Genomic DNA, 27,334 nt, shown 5'->3' with positions numbered 1-27,334 from the left:
TATATATATATATATATATATATTCGGCCGTCCTTACATCTAGAATCTGTTTTATAATCATATAGTAAATTTGCCACTTGTATAATAAACAATCTTCTCACTTTATTATCTTTGTATTTATTAACGGTAACAGCCAGCCATTTAAAAATAATGGATTCTTTTTATAGCCTTATTTATTATGGTATGATATTTATTATTGTCTTCTTTATTATGGTGATATCTTATATTAAAATTTCTTGTTTAAAATTAAGCTTAAGCAGCAAGTTAGTTAATAATTTTGTTATTTATTATATATACAAATTTCATTCTGGGTGTGATTGTATATTTGGGTTATCTTTTCATTGTGACGTAATGATATCCTATTAACGAAAAACATAGTAGGTTCAACAATATATATTATACTCAAGGTAGATTTTACAAAGTAATAAGTGTTCAAATATTTCAAGATCTAAAATCTAATTATTTCAATATCTCACTATAATTTTATATTAATATCATTTTGATTCCAATAATACAAAATCTCTCCAATAATAAAGTCTAACTCGTTTGCAATTATCCTCTTTCCTGAACTTTTTAATATATGGAATTTATTTGAACCATTTATTGAAATATTTATATCGTTTCGCTACAGATATCTTAAATAAAATCGTCTCGGAATGGTTACTTTGGACGCATTATTCGTTAGTTCTTACAGTATTATAGATTCAGTATTTTTAGTTTAACCTTTTTGCACAGTATATCATAATATAACGCATTACATTATCGTTTCTTGTACGACAACAATATTTTCTATTCCATAGGTGTGGGTATGGGTTTTCGACAAGACTTTAGCCTCATTGATAAGAAATGGAATATTATGTTAAAAAAATATTGCTACATAACAGGTCAATTGAAAAGTCCCCGGCCTGACAAATAGATGGCACTACTAGAATTAACTCCATATATTTTTAGTTAGCCCTAGCACTCAAAAGATGCGTGTATAAATTTGACAGTTGTCGGATATTAGTTTTTGAATTATAACATTTTGAGTGAAACAACTTTTGTTAGTGTGAAAATAATAGATAAAAAGGAATTTCGCGTGTTTATAAAATATTGATTTTTGAAGGGAAAAAATACAGTTGAAACAAAAACTTGGCTTGATGCCGAGTTTCCGGATACTGCTCCAGGAAAATCAACCATTAAGGATTGGTATGCTAAGTTTAGACGTGGTGAAATGAGCACCAATGACGGTGAACGCAGTGGATGCCCAAAAGAGGTTGTTACCGACGAAAACCTTTTAAATGATCTTGAATGACCATAAATTGAAATTGAATGAAATAGCAGACACTCTAAAGATATCAACTGGATGTGTACATCATATCGTTCACGAATATTTTGGTATGAGAAATCTCTGTGCAAAATGGATGCCGCGCGAGCTCACTTTTGACCAAAAACAACGACGAGTTGATGGTTCGGAGCATTGTTTGAAGATGATCAAGCGTAATAAACCTGAGTTTTTGCATCGATATGTGAGAAAGGATGAAACACAGTCATCCGAGTGGACTGCACACGATGAGCCCGCTCCAAAGCATGGGAAAACGCAACAGTCGACTGGCAAGGATATGGCGTCTGTATTTTCGGATGCGCACGGATTCATTTTCATTAACTACCTTGAGAAAGGAAAGACCATCAACAGCGACTATTACATAGCGTTATTGGACCGTTTGAAGTACGAAATCGGCGAAAAACGGCTGCATTTGAAGAAAAAGAAAGAGATACTTCACCAAGACAATGCGTCGTGTCACAAGTCAGTGAAAACGATGGCAAAAATCCATCCATCCACCGTATTCTCCAGATTTGACCCCGAGCGACTGTTTGCTGTTCTAAGATCTCGAAAAAATGCTCGAAAAGATGATGGCCGAAACTGAAGCCTATTTGGAAGCAAATGACAAATCGTACTGCAAAAGTGGTATCGAAAAGTTGGAGGGTCGCTATAATCAGTTTATCACCCTTGAAGGGAATTATGTTGAATAAAAAAACTAATTTTACCAAAAAAATATGTTTTACTGTGGTATGCCGGGGACTTCTCAATTGACCTGTTATATATGAATTCCACTCTTGCTGAAGCTGTTTACCGATGTCTATTGACAATACGAAAAAGATCAGCAATATTGAGAAATAGACACCAAGCGATCCTTTTGCATGACAACGCTTGGTCACACGTTGTAGCACACCTTGCGCCCTTTGTTCACAATATGTTCAGATAGGTGCACACCATATTGGCATACTGTTCGAAATTTTAAAATTTAAAGTGCTAAATTGGATAGATAATTAGATATTTGCCAAACAAACATCGTTCTTTCGACACGGTATCGTCATGTTACCACAAAAGTAGAAAATATATGTAAACAATCAAAAAAACTATTTAATATTCTTATTAATATTCTTATTATTATATATATATATAGCTATATATACCGGATATATTGTACTGATATTTCTCACTAAATGCCCCTTTAACGTAGGAAAATGATTAGAATACATGGAAGCCCCTAATTTATAAACTATGTTACTCTTATATATTGTTACTATGTATTTTATAAGAACTTTACTAGAATTATATTTCATATCTTTATATTTACCTATTCTATAAATAGTTAAGTATTAGGAAGTTTATGATTTCTGTGGTAGTCATTAACGTCAACATTGTCTGGCCGGTGAACAAACTCATACCATACCTCTAGGTACCGTAAAAACCTAATATCGAATAACTATTGAATATTTGAGATTGTGTGGAGAACACGCAAAGGTACAGTATAGAACGGATAGCATGAGCGTTATTTGACTAAAATTGGATAAATATACGGAGACAAAAATAGCGGTATTACTAATTTATTGATTTTTATAGGTCAATAAATATGGGCAGCAAACTGGGACCTGGAATAACCTGTAAAAGAAAAAGTCAAGGTTATAACGCGTTATTAATGATCGACATTTTTCTATCAAAAGAATTACGGTTCCCACCAGAGAATATGCTTTTACTATCCGGCTCTCACAACATTTGTGATTGATTTTATTGATATAATTCGGAGGGTATATTTCTTTTATTTTCAGTTTGTTATGTTACGATACTTCCGTGACTCTTGCACGGATTTAAAAAAGAAAATAAAAGAATTGTCTTCATCAACAGAAACTTTATTTAGCATGAAACTCTTTCCACTAGCTAATCATAAATTATGTTCATAGCTTCTATTTTTTGTTAAATAAGAGTTTCATTGCTTAACAATTTTTTGTTGTTGTTGGGAAATACTGGAGTATCAGAGCACAGCCACATTATACCAAAAAATAGTTAGTTGGTTAGTTAGTAGTATATAATTTGTTTTTGAAATTTTATTATAAATACTATTTAATGCGTTTTATTAACAATTTTTAGCGTGAATATATTGTATCTCAATAAGTTGTGATATAAACATCCAAAGGAATATCCAAATTGATGATGTACATTTACAGTAAGAAAAAGTAAATATATTTAAATGCCTGGTTATAAAAATCGAAGACAATGGAAGAAGGAAAGAAAAAAAGGAAAGGAGTAGAAGGAAATTAATGCTACAGTTGTGAATAAACAGGTTCTGCTTAGTTATAAATAATAAATTTACTAACAAAAAATAAATATCAAGCGAAACGAAAATGGATGTGTACAAAGCTTAACGTTCGATTGGAAGGCGTGGGTAAAAGCAAGATTTAATTAGTAGAAATGCGTGCTACAAGGAAGTGAATTGGGGACAAGTACAGAGGTCTGCAACAAAAAAAGCTATTTGAGAAGCTGAAGCTGAAAATAAAAATAACATGGAGAAATTTCCAAGACATGAATTCCGATGGCATGGCGCTATCAGAAGAGCCATAGCGATAACTGTTGGTTTTCTACGTCTGATGTGAACGGATATTATGCAAAATAAAATTAATCGATTTCCTGTACCCATCTACATTCAGCTATAATCCCTATGGTCTGTCAGTGCCCACGGCAGCTGCGACGTTGCCAATATTCCAAGTTATGATCAAGATGGTACCTGAATCCGATTAATTGTCAAGTTCTCATTTGGAAGATGATAGATATTCGAAATTGTTTCCTCAGTACGAGCTAAATTATTTGACAAGAGACAATTATTTGACAAGGGCTGGAGAGGTGTTTGGATCAAGGCTTAAAACACCAGACTTATTTCTGCCAGGAGTGCCTTCGTCCTTGCTTAGATATCGTGAGAAAAAGTTGACTCCCTACGTTGTCCAAGGTGAATTGGTTAATTGCACGAATGTTAAAACTTTGACGCATGTGCTTAATATCCAATGCTATACGGCAAAATTATTTCTTTTCATAGATTCATTAAAAAGGTTTAAATCAATTCTGATTCACAACGGTGGTTATTATGCTTCCATTTCTGTAGCTCATAACACCTCTTCACTCTCTTCGCAAATTAAAACATGCAGAGCATGCTTGGCAGGAGTGTTACAATTTTAATATTTTTTGCCTGTAATTCGGCCAACAAGACTACCAAATTCCCTTAATTTTGATATATATCAGATATCGGAGACTCAAATTATGGGAGCAAAAAAATTGGTCACCAAAGGAATAAAGTTGCTAAAATAATAACTTTGAAGTTACATTGGTAACGCTACATAATGTTCTTTTATCACCATTGTTGCATATAAAGTTGAGATTGATGAAGCAGTTTGTAAAATCACGTCCCAAAGATGCACATTGCACACATTGCATCAAATACATAATAAAAGTGTCTAGGCTCTCTAGAAGCAAACGTGAAGAAGGTATATTCGTCGGACCAGACATTAGATGGTTTATTGACTCATAATTCATCACGGCAATCACTAATCATCAAAAAGGAGTGCGGATTGCTTTTAAGGAGGTTCATAATATTTAGGTAAAGATCCTAATTATAAACAAATATTCAAAAACAAGATTTCAAACTAAGCCTAAAAATATTTTTTCTTCACTCCCACCTCGACAACTTTCCGGATAATTTATGAGGTCTGAGGGAAGAGCAAGGTAAACAATTTCACTAAATGATAATTGAGAGATGGAGAATATCTATCAAGGAAAATACGTCTTGAACATCTCAATAACATCATTCTACTGTTGGCACCTTACAGATTCATTCTAAAAGCTGGATTGTAAAGAGGAGCCTGACTGGAAAATTGAGAAAAGGTTTTAGTGTGTCACTTTCTCTCTGTTTCTCAAACCCATTCTCTTCTATATTAATAACTCCTTTAATATGTTTACCCAAATTGTTAAGAAACTTGACGTCCTTTGACAAAAAAGTTATTATAGGATTAAATATCCCCAAAATCATATAGGTTATGTCACAAAACCTAAACAGCTCTTTCTCTCAGACCTGTGCTAGTTAATTATTGCTGCTAATTTAATTTATTACATATGTAACACATCTCAAGTAAAAATATCCCCATAGCTACTTTTCGTGGTGATACTGTGACGCCTGCTGTTAGAGACAATCGGAAAGAAACCATAAAAAAACTAGAACAGCAGGAGAACATGTCCATGGTCTAGTAAAAATAAAAATTCATAATAAGAGTAAAAGGTAAAAATAAGAGTAAAATAAAAGTTAACGAAAGCAAGTTAGTGCATACTGAATTAGCATATAATCGAACAGCATATAGTAGAATAACAATGAAAAATATACATGAATATATCACCTCATAACAACACAATTGTAGACATCTTGGAATGAATATCGATACAAAACGCCTTTGTATACATTACATTAAAAATAAAACTCGAGATTAAGGAAAACACGAGATCATACGCGTCAGTCTCATGCTATTATAAAATATTTCAACTCTTTGATAACACTCCAGCATGACACATGTCACAACAAAAAACCAACCCTCGAGTGTAATGCAATATATTTAATACAAAAAACAATAGTCTTAAATAATACATAAGGATAACTATTGTAGAATAATAACTATTGTATTATGTCATTGTAAAAACAAATTGTAGGTTAGTCGACAAGGACTAACAATATATTAATAAAGTTAATAAGACGACGAAAAAAATAATACATGATTCTCTGATTAATTATGTTAAATTATCTTTTAATCCAGCCTAATATACTTCTTCCAATATTAAAATTTAGTTGAAAGCTCCATAAGTGAAAAAAAAACTTATTCTGAAACGTAATGAAATAATATAGGCATAATTAAAATAAACTAAACAATATAAATCGATAACTAGACTAACGGCGACGGGTTTAATCTTATATCCTAGGCCTAATATATGATTCTGATATGAAAATAGTACACTAATATATTGAATACAAAACCAGAGTAACTAATTGTCCAAATAAACTTTTTTTGTGACAATCAGTACCCTATTTTCATACGTTTTTCTTGTTGATTATTAAGCCGGTTTGATAGTCGCAGTGACTAAGGTGACAAGACGGTCCTCCTACAGAAGTAACAGTCGCGGGTTCGAATGCCGCAGGACGAAGGAATGTACTTTATGTTTGTTATTGTATTCGTAAATATTTCTAGCAACAATGTAAAATCCGATAGGGAATAATCATCCCAGTCGCACAAGTAAGAATAAATCTGGGTGAGATCGGATGTCTTTTTGATGGCCTGGAAGTTGACGACTGGCTAGATAAACCCTAGGTAATAAAAAGGGGACTTTTAAAGTATACTCTTCTTCATCTTTTCTTTTTTTAGTTTATTTTTTTTATTATTTCCTTAAATATATAAAACAAAGTCGAGATTGTTCGAACTCTTACAACTCGAGAACGGCTGGACCGATTCTCATGGTTTTTGATTTGTTGGTTTTGTCCCTCTCCCGAATAGTAGAATAAATATTAAAACATTGGAAAATTGACGATCCAATACAAAATGTTGTATTAAAATGACAACTGGCAAACCGATTTTTTTGTCGCGAAAATTGTCCGTGGTTTGTTTCGAAAATTGTTTTGTAGGAACATTATTATTAATTATGTTTAATTAATTAATTAAACAACAATTAATTAATTTATTAATTAAATATTATTAAGAATACCGCGACCAAGAAGATCTAATCTTTCCTAACGGAGCCGTAATGCAATTAGGCTAGGGAGCATTGCGAATCAGTTAACTGATGAAGAATGACAAATTGTACGAGAAGAGCGCCGAGTTGGTATTGCACGAAGTATAAGCACGAGTCCTACTTCGTGCTTCTCAAAAATAAGAACAAAGCCTCTCTTTACTCGAAAATATCGATATTTCTAAAAAAAAATTTCTAAATACCAATTTAAAAGGTTTATTACAAATAATTGTATGTGTTTTTATAATATTTAAGAAATATGTTTAAATTTTTTTGAAAAAATATTGAAAAATATCGATATATCGGTAAAAAAATATCGGCCAAAAATAACGATATTTTTTCGGCATCCTTACGCTATATTAGAAACGAGAAATTGTAGAGTATATCGAACAGATCAATAATGATATAGTCTTCGAAGTGCAAGAAGAAATACTTCAAGTGTTAATGGCAAAGAGAAATTACTATTATTGGTTCCGCCACCAGAGCCATTATATTCCTTGATTCGTGGTGAAACACCAGAATCACGACAATTTCTAGTGAATACTCAACAATAAATAAAACTCAAGCTGTTTTTAAATTACTTCATTTGGAGTGAAAATCCCAGAAGAACACATATTTAATCCAACATTCAAGGTAATTTACGTTGAAGAATAAATTTTCATTTTCTACTAATGTAGTGTACTAATATTTTGTTAAATATTTGTATGTCGAAAAAAGTAATAGTATCATTAAAAACATGACTGCTGCCAATGAAATAAACGCTAGCCTTAAATAATCAAATTTGTGGCGTTATGTGAAGATTATAGACCCATATGCTGAAGATTTCTCCAAATAATTGCTGAATATCGATAATGACCGTGTTCCTGTTGACGAATTAAGCGGATTGATTTCATTTACTCAGAATGTCTGCAATTCATTTATGCGTCTCATCGAAATAAGTGCTCATCAGCAAAGTATTTCCGAAAATCACAAATAACAAATGGTTAAGTGAGCGTGCAATTTTGGTGGCTAAGAATAAAAATGTGGGTGACTTAAACTTAATAATTCAGAAATCCTTTGTACTATGAATGCATCATCCAGACGAAGCCACTAATTAACCAACTGAATTTTTAATCTCCTTGGATATGCCTGGTTTACCACTCCACAATTTAAAACTAAAGGTGGGCTCGATAGTCATCATGCTTCGAAATCTAAACCAACCAAAACTATGCAATGGAACGCTCTTGGTGATAAGAAAACTGATGAGTAATGTAATTCACGCGACGACACTCAAAGCCAAATTTAAATATTCAGAGTTAGTTTTCATTCCGAGGATTCTGATGATCTTAACGGATATGCTTTTAAATTTAAACGAATCCCCGATTCGTCTTGCTTTCGTCATAACGATTAACAAGTCACAAAGCCAATCCTTGTGTGTATGGTCTCAGCTTAGAAAATGCATGTTTTTTTTTTACGATCAGTTGTTTGTTGTATTATATAGTTGTATTATATTCATTTTATTATTTTCTCGGCTGTTAAGGAGTGCGAATTTAGCCGGGTCAGCTAAAATAATATATTTATAAAAGGTCATTTTTCTCAAGTAAATTTGTTATTTTATGGTACAATTTAAAATTTGTAATTCTCAATCTCAATTCTATAATATGTCCATTTGCTTCCAATAAAACTTATGGATTACTATAAAAATACTTAAAATATTTAATAAATCAATGCATAAGTCTATTAGACACTGAATGGTCTTCATTTATGAGTCCATTAAGACATATAATTCTTCTCAAGCATTGTAGGATATATTTGATTATTGAGAAATTTAAAGTAGCTCTCAGAAGTTGCTAGAAAGTTCACTCACAGTTATTTAAATATAGGACTGCCTCTAAATGTAGGAATGTTATATTTACAATTATGTATACTTTTTTCATTCTGGTTCGTAAACGTGAACGATTTCCTAAATACATTTTTTTAACGCTTGAATATTATTTCTTCGTCGAGATAAAACGTCAATAATCTAAATATATACTTAACAAAGAGTTTATCGTGAAGTAACTATCAAATTATTAAACAGAAGCGAGCGAAAAATCTGTGACGTGCCACAGCTGTCGTTTTAACGAAGCTGCAAAAATCAATATATCCTTTCCAGTCTATGTTACGGTTATAGACGTAGCATGTAGAGTTTACAAAGTGGCTCAATTAATTTACTGCCAAATATAAATGAATTACTCGACGCACGCCAACCGCTAATTGCCAGAAAAAGAACTCCTTTCGCCACCTAAAGAGAATACTAACAAGAAGGGTAGTTACTGAAAGATCATTAGTTTTCTTTTCGCCACTTCCAGTTTCCTGTTTGAACATCTCTTTAATATATTTATGAAAAATATCTGGATACAATTTATGAAGGATAAATTGAATTAAATTTTAATTCAACTGATTTTATAAAAAGACACATAATTAATTATAATAATTTATGGTTTCAGACTCAGATTTCAGAATCTCTGCACCAAATTAGGTAACTATTTTTTAGTAGTATTTGGTATTGCCAGGACAAAGTTTGTACGAAAAAAATTAGAAAGGCTCACGGGAAAGTTTAATACATTTAAATCTCATAATATTAAAAGAATGATACAGAAGATAGTTGATAAAACAAAAACGAAGAAGAAAATGTAACGAACACAAGAAAGAGTTGACAAGAAAGAAAGATTTAGTAGAAGAATTAACAAGAATTGAACCAAGCATATATATATATATATATATATATATATATATATATATATATATATATATATATATATTATTAATTTAAATAACTCGCATTTGAGCGTTAATTTACACATGAAAGAGAGAAAATAATCTGTATTTTGTCTACAATATTGTTTTCTCTGCAACAACTCAATATATACTTAAAGTCATTCTGAATTATATAGAAAAGTTATTGATTACTTAAATTATAGAACTAGGATAAAAAGTATAGCAAATAGGTTTCCCTGTTGTTGATGTAATTTAAAATGGAAGGGCGAACATTTAGTAACGTCCTGATTGGCGATCAAATAAACAATTCAGGATGTTTGAACGTTTGATACGTTTTTCAGAATAAAACAGCAAATAATTTAAATTCAAAGCTTTGAATCCATCTGGGCTCTGTTGTTAACCTGGAGAGATTTTCTTTTGATTGGTTCTTCAATTAACGTGATTATCCTCTAACATCGCATTTCTTGGCCAATAGCATTTAAATGAAAACCAAAATTTATTTATTACAAAACAAAAATTTTAATATTAATTTATTATAATGAAATTAGACACGAATATAAATGAAAATATGTATAAATGTAATTAATGTAGGTATACAAAATATATAAACAATATAAGTATACAGTATATAAGTACAACAAAAATAAAGAAATATAAGTATATAAGTATAAATAAAAAAAGATCAAGAGCTCACTACTCTAGGCAATATAATCAGAATATTCTTCTATAACGTTTTCTCTCTATTTTGTATTTTTTAGTCCTATCAATTTTGATTTATTAGAGTTTTATCTTCTAGTTTTGTTACTAAAACCAAACTTTAAATCTTTCCCTGTTAACATTGCATTTGCTTGTTTTACCAAAAAAATATAGTAATGATATAGAATAATTTTAAGATATTATCTTGAAAATCACTATGGATTATTAAAATGGACAATTAAAATGCTGAAAATTTATGTGCTTTATAAAATATCATTCAAAATAACTGATACGTTATTATTGTCGCAAAATATAGCAATTAATTAAAAGAGATAACTTAAAGATCTACAAGCAGTATAATAAAAATGATATGAAAAAAAATTATTGATGATAGGCACTATATATATTATAGATTATAGATCTAAAAAAATTTCTAAACAATTTTGGTTGGTTCCTTAAACAGATATGAGTTGGCTCTATAAAGTAGCAGTTACATTTTTAATTGAAGGTACTGCAAGAAATATTTTCTAATTATCGAAGTCGATCCCAATTAACAATTACCCTATACACATTAACTATCGCATCTTTCGAACCGCTCTCTAGACTACTCAAATTAATATTATCACCACTATCACTTCGTGATAAGAAGTAGGAAGACTTTTTGTAAAAAAAAATAACATGTAACAAGCATATAATAGATAACTGTATATGTACTTGGTAAAAACAATGTTGGATAGGAATTCACCCTTAAGACCTGTTCGTAAAGGAAGGGTAATTCCGAATTCCTCACTAAAATGCCTGTGACATACATGATGACGATGATAAATTGGTATTTTTTTAAAACCTGTATAATGTAGTATTATTTACATTAAACGACGTCTTCTTTCAGCACTTTTTACTATCAAGATGTATTAGAATCAATTTTTATATTGATTAATAATTTAGTAACAATTAATGTAACTGTAAAAAATATGTATAATATAAAATAAGATTTCATTCTGTTTTATGGCACTCGAAATGACTACAAACCCTTAAAACAAAACAACTTGGAACAACAAACTTGCATGCTTTTGTTCTAGCAATTTAAACTAGCGAATCACACATTACGATCACAGCGCTACCTCTGACTGAACCGGACAAAACTTTTTCCCAATATCGTCTATACAGTGGAATTCATATTTTTCTCTGAATTCTTTATTTATGTTACGTCCTGCCAAACAGGCATCAGCACTATTACATGCAATCAATATATTTTATATTTATCTTTATTATTGTTTTTAACTTAAGGATATGGTTCTAATTTTTATATCAACTTTTATCTGATGTTTAGGGAAGCGGGCGGGTATCAGCTAGTACATTGTTAAATATTAATGAAATGATGAAGTTTATGAATATTCTCTAGAACAACGCAAAACTAATTTATCTTCTTTTCTCATGGATTTTATAGGGTTCTCCAGAACATTGGTCGATTGCGGTTTATTAGTAAAAATATGTAATTTATGAAAAGAAGCGCGTGAATTAATTGTTCAGAGGGATCTAATCGTACAATATTGATGGCCAATTCACGTTCTCTCTGGAAGAGATAATTATACCCTCAAATAATTTATGCAGAAAATTACTTCGCATACTCTATGTGGCAGGTAACATCGTCCTTCTGGAAGCATATGCCATCTACGTCTAGATCTTGAATTTCAACTTGATCTCAACTTCTCGGCTACCTGAAAGTTCTTTGCAATAAATCCTGTAATATATTATATTGAAGCTCTTTCCTCCTAATTTTAAATAGTTAAAGGCACAACCAATACTTAAGACAAAACAGCACCATCATAAGTTACTAAGAATGTTTGATGAACTCTGGCTGCAGTTTTCTTCAAATCAAACAACAACAACACATAATACCGCAAAGAAAACTAGTTTTTTATGTAGGTAAATGCTAAACCATCGAATTGAACAGCCAGATTAAATTGTTTAACAGTATTTTTATATTGATGTTTCGCATTTTCACCAACATAAGTCACTGATTAAAATATATACAAGTACCTAATATGCTACTGTATATTAAAAGCTCTGACACTGCCTTTTAATATTTATATTAAATTTTGTTATATTAATTGGTACAGAATATATATTTATTATCGAAAATTTTAATATTTTATTAATGCCATTTTCTGTTGATGCTTAGGATTTAATAATTTATAAATATTGAATTTATCAGAAAACTGAATTAACATTTAACGTTTCAGTATACTAGTATGAATATTTCCGGGCATAGACAATAAATTTATTCTAAATGTCAGGAATAGTGTGGTACTCTACTTTTAAATGTTAATATGACCGCATACCAAACTGTTAACTGTTAATATACAGATATTTGGATACTTAGCGGGATCAACTCGATTTGCTCTGGATGTGATAATTTATTAAAGCAATTACCAGAGCATTCACCGAACAATCAAGTTAATCTCCAACTAGCTTCACTAATTCGCAAATACATTATTCATTTTATAGGCATTGAATTAATAAGGTATGATGTGGCAAACATATCGGCGGATTCCAAACTTCAGACTTAATAAAACAGATATTTATTAGTTATTTATTAGGATTTATATAGAGATTGATACATAACAGTTAAACATTGAGAATATTTTCATAAAATATCAGATAGGTATTCACTAAGTTGAAATATGTTGAATTTTAAAATTCTTCTTCAGTAATATTCAGCGTGATTTTTTGAGATGAGAGAACAGACACGAGTGACACCCACCTTATGCATGATTTAATATGTTTCTGGGTTGACTTCTACGGTAAGAAGGTGCGTTGTTTTGACATTATATTTCCTTCTGTATTACCTTATAGATATATTTTGTTAGTGTAATTGTACCGAAAAAAAAATGTTTATGTTTTCAGAAGGCATAAATATTTGTGGAATGTTGCGGAATTTAAAATTAATAACCTATTAAAAAATTCAATTATACTTAATATATACTTTGTACACAGTAATCCCTCGTTACACGCGGTCTCACCAACCGCGGTTTCTCTTTTTTCTTAAGTTTACGATTAACTGTATTGTCTTGTTGTAACGCCTCAGGTGATTTTATAGTGAACCAGTGTTTACAAATCATGAAATCCACGGCCATAGAAAAGTAAAAATATGGACTGACGCTTGGGTTATGATGGCGCTATTTAAAGATTAGTTTACTAATTGTTTTAATCCTAATGTTAAACAGTATTTGGCCTCAATGTCACAACCCTTTAAGATATTTCTGCTTATTGACAATGCACCGGATATCCGTTGACCTTAAATTTAATCGACGTCAATGTGAAAATTCAAGTTTTACTTTCCAACACAATTTCGCCCCTGCAATCATTAGATCATGGTATAATAGCAGCTTTTCAACGACATTATCTAAGGCGCACCTTTAGTTGCATGTCACAATGCATGGAAGCAGATACTTCGTTGACTGTTACCGAAAATTGGAAACAGTTTGGTATTACTCGTTGCATAACTTTTATCAAAGATTAACTATAAATACATGCTGGAAAAAAAAGTTATTACCGATATCACAGCATTGCTGGATAAAGTAACCGAAGCCACTAATGTTTTACAAATTATGTATTAAATATATTGTGAAGGTTTTGGAGATCTTCAGTCTACAGATATTGAAGAAGTTTAGCCGCTAATGATAATGAACTCGCTAAAATTTTGGAAAGCAATACAAATAATGAATTAAATAATCAAGCTGATACTTCTCAAGAATTAGGCCGAAAATCAACTACGTCCTTAATTTTAGACAAAATAAATAAGATTTAGTTATATGTTCATCAACTGCAGGATTTGGTTTTGCACCTGGATCCTTCATTGGAACGAAGTATTAAGTTTAACAATGGTCTAAAGGGTTTACTACAACCGTCTAAAGAAGCACAGAAAGACGTTATGAAAATATTGAAATAGTCAACAACCCTTTCATCTAAAAAACTTCGTTTTGTAAGATTTTTATTTTCTAAGTACATATAACTTTGTGACTTGCGTATTGTAGATGTTTTTCTTTATTTGATGTTTTTAACAACAACTAAAATATACGCGAAAATAATCTTATATTTAGGTGCATATGTACATAGATTTTTCATTCATTCATTCATTAATGAATAGACAAATAAATTCAACTATAAATCTAACAAAATTACATGATCTTCTTCTTTTAATCCGTAAATGTATGGAACCATCTTCAACCGCGGTTTCACCAACTGCTATCTTATCGGAACGTAACCCCCGCGGATAACGAGGCATTACTGTAGTTGTAAGAGTAATTTAATATTTAATCCTACAAGCTCTATCAGAAAATTTTTAGCAATGGAATAAACTCGTTAATACTTTTTTAATGATGTGTACTATCAATACAGGGATACAACTTAGTACTATTTCTCTCAATAAAGAATCACTCTTTTTTAATTTAATCAACTTGTAATTCACTTAAGCTCACAATGTTGTTGTTAATAGTTAAAGGGTTTCATGTCATTGGCTGAACAAATACTCCAGAAATACGATGATGGAGACGCATAAAATATTATAGTAGCTAATATAAATCATGTTTTAGAAATAAATTGCATGGACAATAATCTCCGTTAGCAGTATAACATGTAAACTGTTGAAGATATCTCATGTAGTTCAAATGTATCCAGAAGTGCATATCAATCATAAAGGCAAAAAATTAATGTTTATTGGGAAATTATTGTTTTCTTTTTTTTATAGAGAGGTCTATCAGAGCCAGCCGGACATTGAATAAAAATAATTACATTACTTTATTTTCAACGTTAAACATGTTTTAAATAAACAAACTATCTTAGTGTTGTTATTTAGTTGACAGAAAACATATTTTCCCAATGAATATAAAATAACTATAAAATGTATTCAAATTGTTTTTTTTTCTAGTCCTCTTCATCCTTAGACGCTTTGATTTCCATCCATCATTAGTTATATTCTGCGACCTTTCAAATAAAGTGTTTTAGGAAACTTCCTGTTTGGTATAAAAACCGTTTATTATAATCTCTAACAAGGACTTTCTTGTGCCCCTTAAAATCTATTATCGTCGTTTGTTTCACACAAACTCGATAATTTTCTATAACGTCAAGGTAACTTTGTATTCATTTATTTCGATACGCTAGATAGTCGTTAACCAAAACTGAGCTTACATCGTCGTGTTTGGTTTTAGGTTTAACTAGGTCAAATATAACGCTCATATTTTGGTTATCAGTTTCAAACTGATGAAAAAAGAGCTTTGCTCGTTTATTTTAATGGTGCGAAATGTCACGAACTAGCTAAATAATGAATATAAAGTTTCCGTCAAAATTAAAGTGAGTTAAAATGATACATTTCCGAAAATATATTTTGGTATATAAACTATTCGGATGAATATATTATTGTCATATACAATTACCAGAGATATATTCTAGAAGTAAAAAAAGTGTTGGTAGGTGTAAATTTTGTAAATAAAAATAAAGTAAATCAGAATAATTAATATGCCGGCTTCATGGCGCAGTGGTAAAGGCGATGGGACGATCCTCCTTCTCTTGCGATAGCCGCGGGTTCGAATCCTGCTGGGGCATGGCAAATTTATGTTTGGGATTATTTAAAATTTGTTAATGTTCTAGGCAAGAGTGTAAAATCCGACAAGGAAAATGATACCAGTCACGCAAGTAACCAGGCTAAAGTTGGTCACTCGCCAGTCGGTAGGATTAATGCTGAGGACCGTGGTTCGGTATATATATATATATATATATATATATATATATATATATATATATATATAAGGAAAGGAAAAGCAAGTGAAAGAGCAACCCATTCAAATGAAAAAGAGGCAATTATTCGAATAGGGAAAAGAGTAGATATTAATTAAAAACACCATAACTTACTAAAGTGAGGTTTACAAGTCATGGTAAAACAAAATTGATACATTAAAGAAGACGGTGCCATAAGAATATAAGAATAAATATTAAGAAGCAGAGCAAAAAAATGCCCACTATGAAATATATAATAAATATGTCATAAATACTATCTCCAGGACCTGACAGCGTCCCCAAAGAATTGCTGAAGTGTGGGGGAGACAAGTTCATATTGATAATATGAACATTCAATCAATTCGATCAAGAAAAGAATGAAATAGATTGAAGAGGTGTTTTAAGTAAAGAAAACACAAAAAGAAAGTTTAAAACAACTTTAGAAAGAAACGAACAGAAAATTCTGATAACATAGTTGGGGTAGGGGTTGGAATAAGGAATACAGAATTAGACTAGAAGACGCAGAATGAGGAAAAGAGAAAGAAAGCTTTTTTTATAATATAAAAATAATGAATTTAAGTATTAATTAAGGAACACAATTAAATAGAAAAAAAACTATAAATACTATAAATAAAGGCGTAAGCAAATATGGAAACCCCACAGAAACAGATCTGAAAAAAAGATATCAAATAAAATTGGTCGGAGGATGCTTTAACTCGAATGACCTAGAAAGTTTATTTAAAAGCAACAATTCGGAAAACTCATTCTTCTTCTTCAGTTGTTCTAGGTATTTCGAAATTAGTATTATATTTTAGAAATAAACTAAAAATAGAAAATAACAATATATTTAACTTAAAACTAATTTTATTGTTACGTATATCTAAATATTAATACAGTACGGTTTAGGTATGTAAATTTAGTCAAAAGGACGACAATTTAGGGTGGATAATATTTTTTTCTAACCCTCAGTACTGTTTAAGTTTGATGAATAAAATATTTCCCTCGTATCTCCTGTGTCTTTTTATGTCTGCGTCAAAAATATCTGACATTTCAATTACAGAACTGAATATTTATGTATAAAGGCCATATCACCATTATTATTGGTTCATTGATATGTCACGTTCCGAACTGTTTTATTGTGAAATGGAAATAGAACGCGGAAATATATTTTTTATTTTATTGGGAATAGTGTAATTTTAAGGTCGATAGTAATTAATTTTTAAATTTCGCATAAAATAAACATTCATAAAACACTTAGATCGACTTAATGTAGTGATATTTTATAACAAACTAAAAACGTAATTATTGATAATCAACACATTGCATAACGGAAAATTATTAACTAACGTCGTGCCGCTTTGCGCTGAATATATTTTGTCCAAATTTAATCTCTCAAATATACAATTTTTTTTCTTATTCCAGATTGGCCAGCTAGAACCAAATGGTCTTTTGCTGATATCGCTTCAGGTTCGGGATAGAAAAGTGTTTTGCGGGCAACAGAGACCCTCATTCTTCTAGACTGCTTCCGTTGTTGCCATTAAAGACACTATACGTTTATTTAATCGAATGCGGTTCTCTGTTTTTAAATTTTTCAAAACATTAAATGTTCGCTTGGCAGATGCGTTCGAAAACGACAAAATCAGTAGTAAAAATATCACAATGTTTAAGTTCTGGAACAAGTATTTTCACGCAACTTTTTTAAGGCCAAACACTTTACCCCAGTAGCATTCACCATCATTGTTATCTTCATAAAATTCAAGCTTAGGTTCATCAAAATCCGGCATAATATGAGTTCACCACTGGCCATCTAATTTTTGTGCTGTGACATATTTATAAAGCACTGGAAAACATTTTAGCATCGGCACCAATTATTTAGTTTATAGCTGTTGCGTTTCTGATAGATTTACAGGGGATATAAAAGATAATAAAGGATAGCTGAAATAAAATCGCTTCGCATGTTCTATAGAAATCTGCAGCATGAGGTACATTTTCATCTTTTCTCAAAATTTTCTTCAGCTTTTAATCCAGGGTATATTTCGCCTAACCCTATAAAATGCGTTGAAATACAAAACTCAGCGATTAAAATATTACGACAGAACTTGACGTTCTTTCGACTATAATTTAAACCTCTTTACTGTCATGATATAGCTTGATTTAAAGTGTCATTCTCTCATTGCTTCTTTATAAACTGAATGCTTGTTAAAATTGATTTAGCTTAATTTTGCTCATTTCCTAGCAGGCCTTTAAGTTAGAGTGTGTTTTGATTTGTGATCACTCGAAAAATAAATAATTTATTTTCAGATATTTTTCATAGCAGCGCAAACTATTATTACCGTAATTCAGACTTGCGTTGTCCAGAACTACTTTTATTATTATCTAGATATCGAAAAATTACTTAATACTAATATATAGATGATGAATAATAAGCAAATAATAAGTAATATATTGATTTTCAATGTATTCTTTGAAGGGTCCTTTCATAAACAAGACCAATATTATTTATTATTGGTGAACATAAAAAGCACATCGCAGAGGCGAAAAGGTGGCGTATCATTGAAGCAGGCAATGCTAATTCCGATTTGGGTTTTATAAATAAATATTAGGCCCTGTAATTGAAATGTCAGATATTTTCCGAAAAGGGATATATATAAAAAAGTACCATAGGTATAAGAAAAATGTTTTATTCATCAAGCAGATATAGAACAGAAATTGTATAAAAAACATATATATTATATATTATATATATACATATATATTATATATTATATATATACATATATATATATATATATATATATATATATATATATATATATCTATATATATATATATATATATATATGTATATATATATATATATATATATATATATATATATATATATATATTTATATATATATATATATGTATATATATATATATATATATATATATATATATATATATTTATATATATATATATATATATATATGTATATATATATATATATATATATATATATATATATATATATATATATATATATATATATATCCAAAAAAACCCAATCTATACAGTCATATATACCTTCAGATTATCATGTTGTCGGCACCATCATGCATCTCAAAAATTACACGGTTTAATTCTTTTATTTATGGGGCCTTCATTACATCTGAACCGATTCCTTGGAGAATTAGGCCAGAAGTAATGTTCCTCAAAATTGCAGCCTGTGTGCCAATAGACGCGGCTTTAATACAGCAGCCAATGATACAATACTTATTCTTATTAAAAACTTGTTCAATTCATAATTTTGATAAAATTATTTTTTTATTTTTTTATTAATGAATAAAAATGGGTTTTATTAATGAATAAAACTTTTTCACAACAAAATTTGGTTCACTGATGTAACTAAGTTTTAATTTAATGACTGGAATAAAATGTTATGCTATATGTTTTTTATGCTAGTATTCCGTAGAAACCATATCATTCTCTAGATAGTAGTAACATGGGTTAGTAATATATCATAGAAGAGCGATATAGTTTGGAAAATTCTTGAATTACCTCTGGGCACTTTTATACTATAACAAAAATATATGATTACTTTAAAAATATATATCAAGTCACAAATATGTAGGTGTATAGTATCAAATATGTACCTGCACGACAGGTGTACTTTGCGTAGTTTCCGTTCTCTCTTGCTCCATGTACAAATTCCATCCATTGTTTCTCTCTGCTCAATCTTGTTGGTTTGATTGGGGTTTTCCACTATTTTGCAGTATCTCCCTGAAACATTCACCCCAAATTTTTGTCGCTCTTTGGTCTTTATTCTCGCCGCCCTTACATTTTTTACAGATTTTCAATCTCTCCTCTTGTGTTCGTGCTCCGTAACTGTACTCAAAAATTGAGTTGTCTGCTTTCTATGACCTCTTCTTCTAAGTCAATATTGAGGTTTATCTTATATCTTCTCACCTTGTTCATCTTTGTTAACCCCAGGCCCTTTAAGGTATTTCATTTCTACTGCTTGTATATTACTCGGTACAATTCAATTTTCGTTTAATACAAATTCATGATTCCAACAATTTTGGTTACTTTTTCTATATTTACAACTTCGATTTAGATAATTATTTCTCCTGGGACTCCCATTACTATGACTTTGACTTTCTATGATTTAATTCATTATTATTCCATAGTCTCTTAGTGTTATATTCCATGTCTTTAAGATTTTCTGTAGGTGGTCTGGTAGTGGTTAGTAATGTATATTTCGCAAAAGCCCCTACCGATATGTCTATCTTTTATACATTTTTATACTTCACTTCATTCTATTTTGTCTCTTTGACCTTTCTTTATTATTCCATATTATAAACAGTGTGTTATTAGCGCTACTTGGATTTGAAAGCTAGTTGACTTCAGTTTGTCTGTAACGAGAGTTTTGGTACTTATTCCACATATTTGTTGAATTACTTTTACAATTTTGGTACTCATTCCTCTTTATCCTAATATACTCATAGTATGTTTGTTCTTATTCCGTCAAATGCCCTTTCAAATCAATTAAAGCCAACTATATTTGTTTTTTAGGTTATAGTTTTATATTCATCCGCGGGCTATGTTGTGAGCCTCTTAACTACTGCTGATTTTAGAGTTTTCTTTAAATTATTTGGTTGCAAATCTTCATGGCTGTGTACAATAATCCCTCTATAATTAGTACAGTCCCTTTTATCTTCCTTTTTATGTTCTGAATTAAAGTGCTATTTATCAATCCTATGGGATTCGTTTTTCTTTCCACGCTCCATTGTAAATTTCTACTAATAATTCACTAGCCCTTTAATCTATATTTCATCATATATCATTAAATATAATGTAATAATTTATCTTGACGCAGTGCTTTTCCTTTCTTCTGTTTTTTCAGTGCACTATGCAATCAAATTTAATAGTGTGAAATAAAATGAAAAGGTGTTAAATATCTACACCATATCAAATATTGTTTTAAAGATTTATCTTAACGTTTTAAGACCTACATTCAAATATTATTTAGACATTTACAATATTCTGATTTTCCGACTAATATACGTATACTAATCTAGTACATCAAGTTCTTTTCTTACATCTCGTTGAAGTAATTGATGTTGAACTCCTGTTGTCTCTGTAATATTAAGCAAGGCGTCTCGTTAGGAATATAATTGAAAGGTTTAATTAGACAACCTTATGTCAAGATTAAACACGGAGTCTAATTAAGTTTCTTTGCGACATAGGAGATATGTTTTGTAAGTATAAGGCGGGAACATAATAAGTATATTTCCTGAAACAAAATATTAGTTTACCGTTAACTTGTGCCCTTTAATTAATTAACTCATTAGGTTGTAGTGTCGTTTCCAGTTTAAATAGTTTGCACCAGATACTGCTTTATCGTACAAAAATAAGATTTTAATATTGTTGTTCCTTTATTTTACTCACAGGGATTTAACTGGACTGGATCATTTTCTCAACATCCGAGTGACTCCGAATCACTGTCAACACATGTGGCAAGCAATAATATATGTTAGGCACTTAATACTAAGGGATCTCATAATAGATAGGATTATCAATGCATAGTAATATTTTGGTCAATATATTAGTTCCTAAATAGTGATTAGTTGTTTTAAATAGAAACAGATATTTAACTCTATATCAATAAACAAACATTTGCTAAATTTTTAGGTCAATATTTTAGTCAGTCGACGAAGACATGCCTTGAGGATTACGGCAAATAAACTCGATTTTTACATATGAATGGGATATGGTATGGGATATTTAGAAGCGATTACTTTAATATGGAATATAAATTATTAAAGAGAAATTGTTATAGGAATACATTTTATACATCTGATGGTGATTCAAAGAGAGGAAAAAGGAATATTGTATCAAAGGGGTATTCTAATCCAGAAATTTGAAAAAATCTATTTTTATATATATTCAAAGCTTAACATTTTAAGAATATGCTCTCGAGAAGACTTTTCAAAATTCAAATTATTTTAGGAAAAATAGTAATTTTAGTGATTCAGTGTCTAAACCGCGAATTTTAAGAAAGAAATTTTAAACGTGTTTATCTGGGAACTACTTTTTTCGAGGCGGTAGACATAGGATTTTTTAAGCCTCATTTATATATTTCTATACCGTATCAGACTTAAACTATAAGTTTTGTGCTATTTAAAAAATAGTAAAAAATTTGGAAAAGTAAAAAAAATCGTTTTTTAACAGCCGTAAATTGGAAGAAATAATTTTTTGAACTCTTTTTATTTTCATATACAGAGGAATATCACGTTAGACAAAAAGCAAAACACATTCGAACCAAAATAAAACAACTATACCGGTTAGTCGGAAGATATTTTCAACTTGATCTAAAATGAAAGAGGTTGATCTATAATACAATTATAAAGCCAATTTGGACCTATGGGGTGCAAATATGGGGTTGCACTAAAAATTCAAATCAACTAGTCATACAACGCTGCCAAAACAAGGTTCTTCGATTGACTACCAATGCCTATCGCTATGTAACCAATGAAGAACTGCACGATGACCTGGAAATCAAATGGATTTGCGAAGTTATCCAAGATTTCGCCTTGAAACACGAAAGAAGATTATTAAATCATACTAACGTGGAAGCAATACAACTGCTGGACAGCGCGCAGGATGTCAGGAGATTGAAGCGAACCAAACCATACGAACTTATATGAAGTGTATACCTTTAGTGTAAACTATAGCTATAAGTTATTATAATTTTATAATTGAGGAACACATATTGATGTATTTTCTCGCACTCGTCTAGCTTGTGAATCAATCCAAGTACATAGGAAAAGTAGTAATAAATTAATTGTAAAATCTAATAAAGATGTTATAAAAAAATATACGGAGGAATGTACTGAAAAGGCTCACACCAAATTTCAAGTAAACCTGTTAGCTAGACACAATGTAAACTATAATATTCTTTTTTGACATTTAGTTACAGGCGCTATATGTTTCTAACATGTTTCAGAACAACCTTGGAACATTATGTAGAATGAGAAAATAAAGGAAAACGAAAAAGTAAAACAAGGCGAGATAGTGAGATGAATTAATTAAAAGGGAATGGAGTAGTGAAATCTCTGAAGATGAGGAGCACGGTTTAGAGTAGTATTGTTTAGTTTGTGGCATTAGATTCTTTAACTCACGTTATAGTGAAGAATGGATGAAATGTGCAGTATATAAGTGTTAGAGCCATTCTAGAGTAAATGTGAATGAATATTGTAATATTGTAATTGTAGTTCTTACACTCTTTACTTGGTTTAATCAGTGTCTTTTGTAGTCACTAATTATATTTATGATAGATCTCGTAACCTGATCCATATCTTATAATGACCAACTTCAAGTAATGTACTTGCGGATTTTAGATATTGAAATAACAGTTCTACTAAAATCTTATGAATACACTGATAAAATATATAAAAAATAATGAATAATGATAAAATATAAAAAAATTAATCATGAAAACTGAATACTAATACTATAACTAGGCTTTCTTAACAAATTTTGACATTAACTAAAGAAAGCAACTTTTGGATAATAAATATGTTTATGAATTTCAACGACTAAAAGCATAAAACAAAATTAGCACTAATTTGTTTTAGAATCCTATAGTAAAAATCCTTGGTTCTATGAGATGTTAAAATTTACAATAGTTGACGAATTTACAATAGTTGATGATTATACAAATTATATAAATTAAATGGTACTAAAACAGGAATTGAAACAAAAATACGCAAAGGTATATCAAAGTATTTTTCGCACGATTGGAATTATTTTGCTATCCATATCCATTAAAAATATCTTTAATTGTAACTTGTGTCAAGCTAGTCAACAAGGAAAATAAGTACTATTGATACCAAAAAAATCTTGTTTTGATAATATTTTTTAGTTCTATACAGTTATCCTTATTTATTTTAAACTCTGATATTCCCATCAAAAACGTTAATTAGCATAAGTACTGGATGTGGACGTCAGAAGGCTGTTACAGAAACCAGATTAAAATAGCTGCATTAGGATGTTCAAAGAGTGCGTGAAGTCTCGCTAATTGATCAACGAAAGAAATAGAAATTCAAGGCAAGTTATTTTTTAATTTTTAGGCGAAACCAGATCAGAAATAAAAATTGAAAAAGCTTAAAACTATACTGCCGTGTTTCTTCTACAAACCTGGAATAGTAATAATTATACTAGTTTAAAAGATATATAAATGAGATGTTTTTTTATCAATATTCCATTCTATTGAGAGCACTATTTAAATTCATACCAAAATCGGTTCTATATATATATACTTTTCAATATTCAATTTCTGATTACATATTTTTTATAATTTTAGTTCTATAGTTAAAATTTTATAGGTATCCAAATACCATATATTTCATATCAGTTTTATGTGCCTATAAATTTTATTAACACTTAAAGTAAACAGTGTTTTACGATTTCTATTTTGAATTTCAAAATACAGCATTTTCCTTTTTCGGGAAGTTCATTTCTTTTATATCAGGAATAATAAATAATACATAAATAGTAGGCAATTGGAGAAAGCTGAAATATCTTGTTACTATGGCATTTCATTCCCATTAGATGTTAGAAACTTGAATCAATTTTGGAATTAGTATAAAAGATAATTCGAAGGGAGTAAGACACATAGAGTTATTGAAAGTGATTCGATTTCCATGCAGCCAACATAGAATGCATATTCGACGCAGTTTCTTCAAAACAAATCACAAAAGTTTCATTAATTTTGTGATTTGATTTGAAGACATCTGCTCTCGAAGCTCACCAAGCACTTTTAGAAACTTATGGCAATGCTGTTGCAATATATACCAATTATACCGAAAGGTGTGACGACTTAAAAAATTTCAAATAAAAGCAGAGCTGATAATCTCAAACAACTATCAAGCAGCTTAGCACTTGAGGAATCAACTATTTACAGATATTTACGTACGACGGGAAATATCCGAAATAATAGAAAATAGGGCTACCATACGAATTGACTGAAATAATTATTACTCAGTTCTTGAAAACCTGCATTTATCAGATATTACCCCTTCAGATTATCATTTGTTCAGGTCCTAATAAAATTTCTATAAGCCGGCTTGGTGGCGCAGTGGTAAAGGCGATGGGACGGTCCTCCTACTGTTGCGATAGCGGCGGGTTCGAATCCTACCGGGGCATGGTCGTAAATTTATATTTATGATTGTTTAAAATTTGTGAATGTTGTAGGTAAGAGTGTAAAATCCGACAAGGAAAATGATCCCAGTCACGCCAGTAACCTGGCTGGGTAAGACCGGATGTCTTCTGGGATGATTTCTAAACTTGGTCACTCGCCAGTCGGTAGGCTTAATGCTGAGGACCGTGGTTCGGAGTCCACGTTAAACTTTAGTCCCAATCCAGATAAACCCATAGTTGGTAAAAGGAGACTTTAAAATATATAAAAAAAATTATAATAAAATCCTCAAAATTAATTCAGACTCATTTTCAAAATCAACTATTTTCCAACTTCTCGAAAGGCTAAAAATCAAAACATTTGGTTTATTGACTCATCAAAAGTTTAGTACAAATATTCGAAAACTTTGAAACATTTTACTTTGTGTTGTTTTCGGTATTCAGTTATTTTGCGGTTATTACTGGAGAGTTTGTGTTGTACATTCTTTAAAAAAGGGTTGTACTTTTGATTAAATATTTAATGGTTAGGGAATAGACACTAGGTTATATCTTTAAATTATTTGTTAATTGTTTATTTTTATTGTATATCAATGCATATTCATTTGGATAACATCGTATATGGATTTTTATATAAGTAATTTAGTCACTTAGTGTTAAAGAGAAAAGCTTTAAATTAATCACTGTTAATATTTAATGGAAAATTATGGAAATGTGTGTGAAAAGTCTTAAAGGCATGGTATGAAAATCTCATTTTAGAGGAAAAGCATTTTTAGGCGTGAAGTATATGCTATATTTCAATATAAATCGTATTTCACCTTTATAGACTTAATTCAGAATCTCCTTATCGATTGTATTTATTCTACATATAATTGACTATTTCTATTATTAGATGATTAAATTTTCAACTAGCGAATGAATAATATATGTAAATTGATTCACAGTAAATCATTTTTCAACAATTTAGCATATGTATTCACTAACGTAGGATGTGGGATTTGTGTTGGTGGTAGTTAAACTAATACTGTATATAAGTAAATAGGTTTAGGTAGGTATTAAGCTAAAGTGTGTGTGTATATAGTATAATATAAAATATATGTAGTAGATAAGTTAGATAAGGCTTTTGTTTATTTTTATATAGTCATTATAACGATTATTATGTATATATTTTATATTAAATTTTTTTTGCAATAAAAATCTAAATTTGAGTATATTTTAATCTTAGTGAGCTCCTTATTTGTCTTTTTTAAAGTTGAATCCAACGTAGTACAACAGCCATTTTGTATTTGATCCTGGCACTGGTAGGAGCTCTGCTTTTTAAGATCAAGTATTGTTTATAGTTTATTTGTTCTTGTACTGTTTATATTTTGATGAATGAATTTGATAAATGGTAGGTAGTAATGTATAAATCCTTGAATTGTGGATATTGTCAAAAGAGCTATTACAACACTTTTAGTCTGAATATACATATGATGACATTCCATCTAGGGCTGTATATATTAAATTTTAATTTTAATTTTGTAAATTTAATTCGATTCTATACCGAATTGTTATATTTTAGGCATAGCAAAGTCTGCGACAGAAAAAATATATATAAATATGATTCGATATCATTTATATGAGTATGTCACAGCTAGTTAATCCTATAGTCCACCCACAGCATTAAAATTGAACAGGAAACCTTAACAGGAACAGGAAATATTAAAGTTTGGTTCGCTTGAAGATTTTTAAGATTGGTGGTTCCTATTTTGATAAAAATATTACTACTTCTAAACTTGAGCGTAATCGACTTGGAATAAATGTATATCAATTATTGCAGTCAAAGTACCTGCTAAAATTCTAATGGTTGCTTACATTGGATCAAATACGAG

General features: G+C 30.2%; 1 protein-coding gene and 1 long non-coding RNA gene across 2 annotated transcripts in view; one reads left to right on the top strand and one right to left on the bottom strand.

Moving 5' to 3' along the window:
* The window catches only part of LOC143197544 (uncharacterized), a 276,265-nt gene that overhangs the window by 218,200 nt on the left and 30,731 nt on the right, over positions 1-27,334 (bottom strand). The gene's annotated exons all lie outside the window — the stretch shown is intronic.
* On the top strand, positions 19,588-20,502 carry LOC143193879 (uncharacterized). The gene is made up of 2 exons (XR_013005125.1): positions 19,588-19,765; positions 19,806-20,502. It is a non-coding gene; the product is annotated as an uncharacterized LOC143193879 (long non-coding RNA).

Source organism: Rhynchophorus ferrugineus, unplaced genomic scaffold, assembly GCF_030347505.1.
Source record: "Rhynchophorus ferrugineus isolate W39M unplaced genomic scaffold, kcgeb_rfMv2 rfM1, whole genome shotgun sequence".
NCBI classification, from domain to species: domain Eukaryota; kingdom Metazoa; phylum Arthropoda; class Insecta; order Coleoptera; family Curculionidae; genus Rhynchophorus; species Rhynchophorus ferrugineus.
This window is presented reverse-complemented; position numbering and strand designations above follow the sequence as displayed.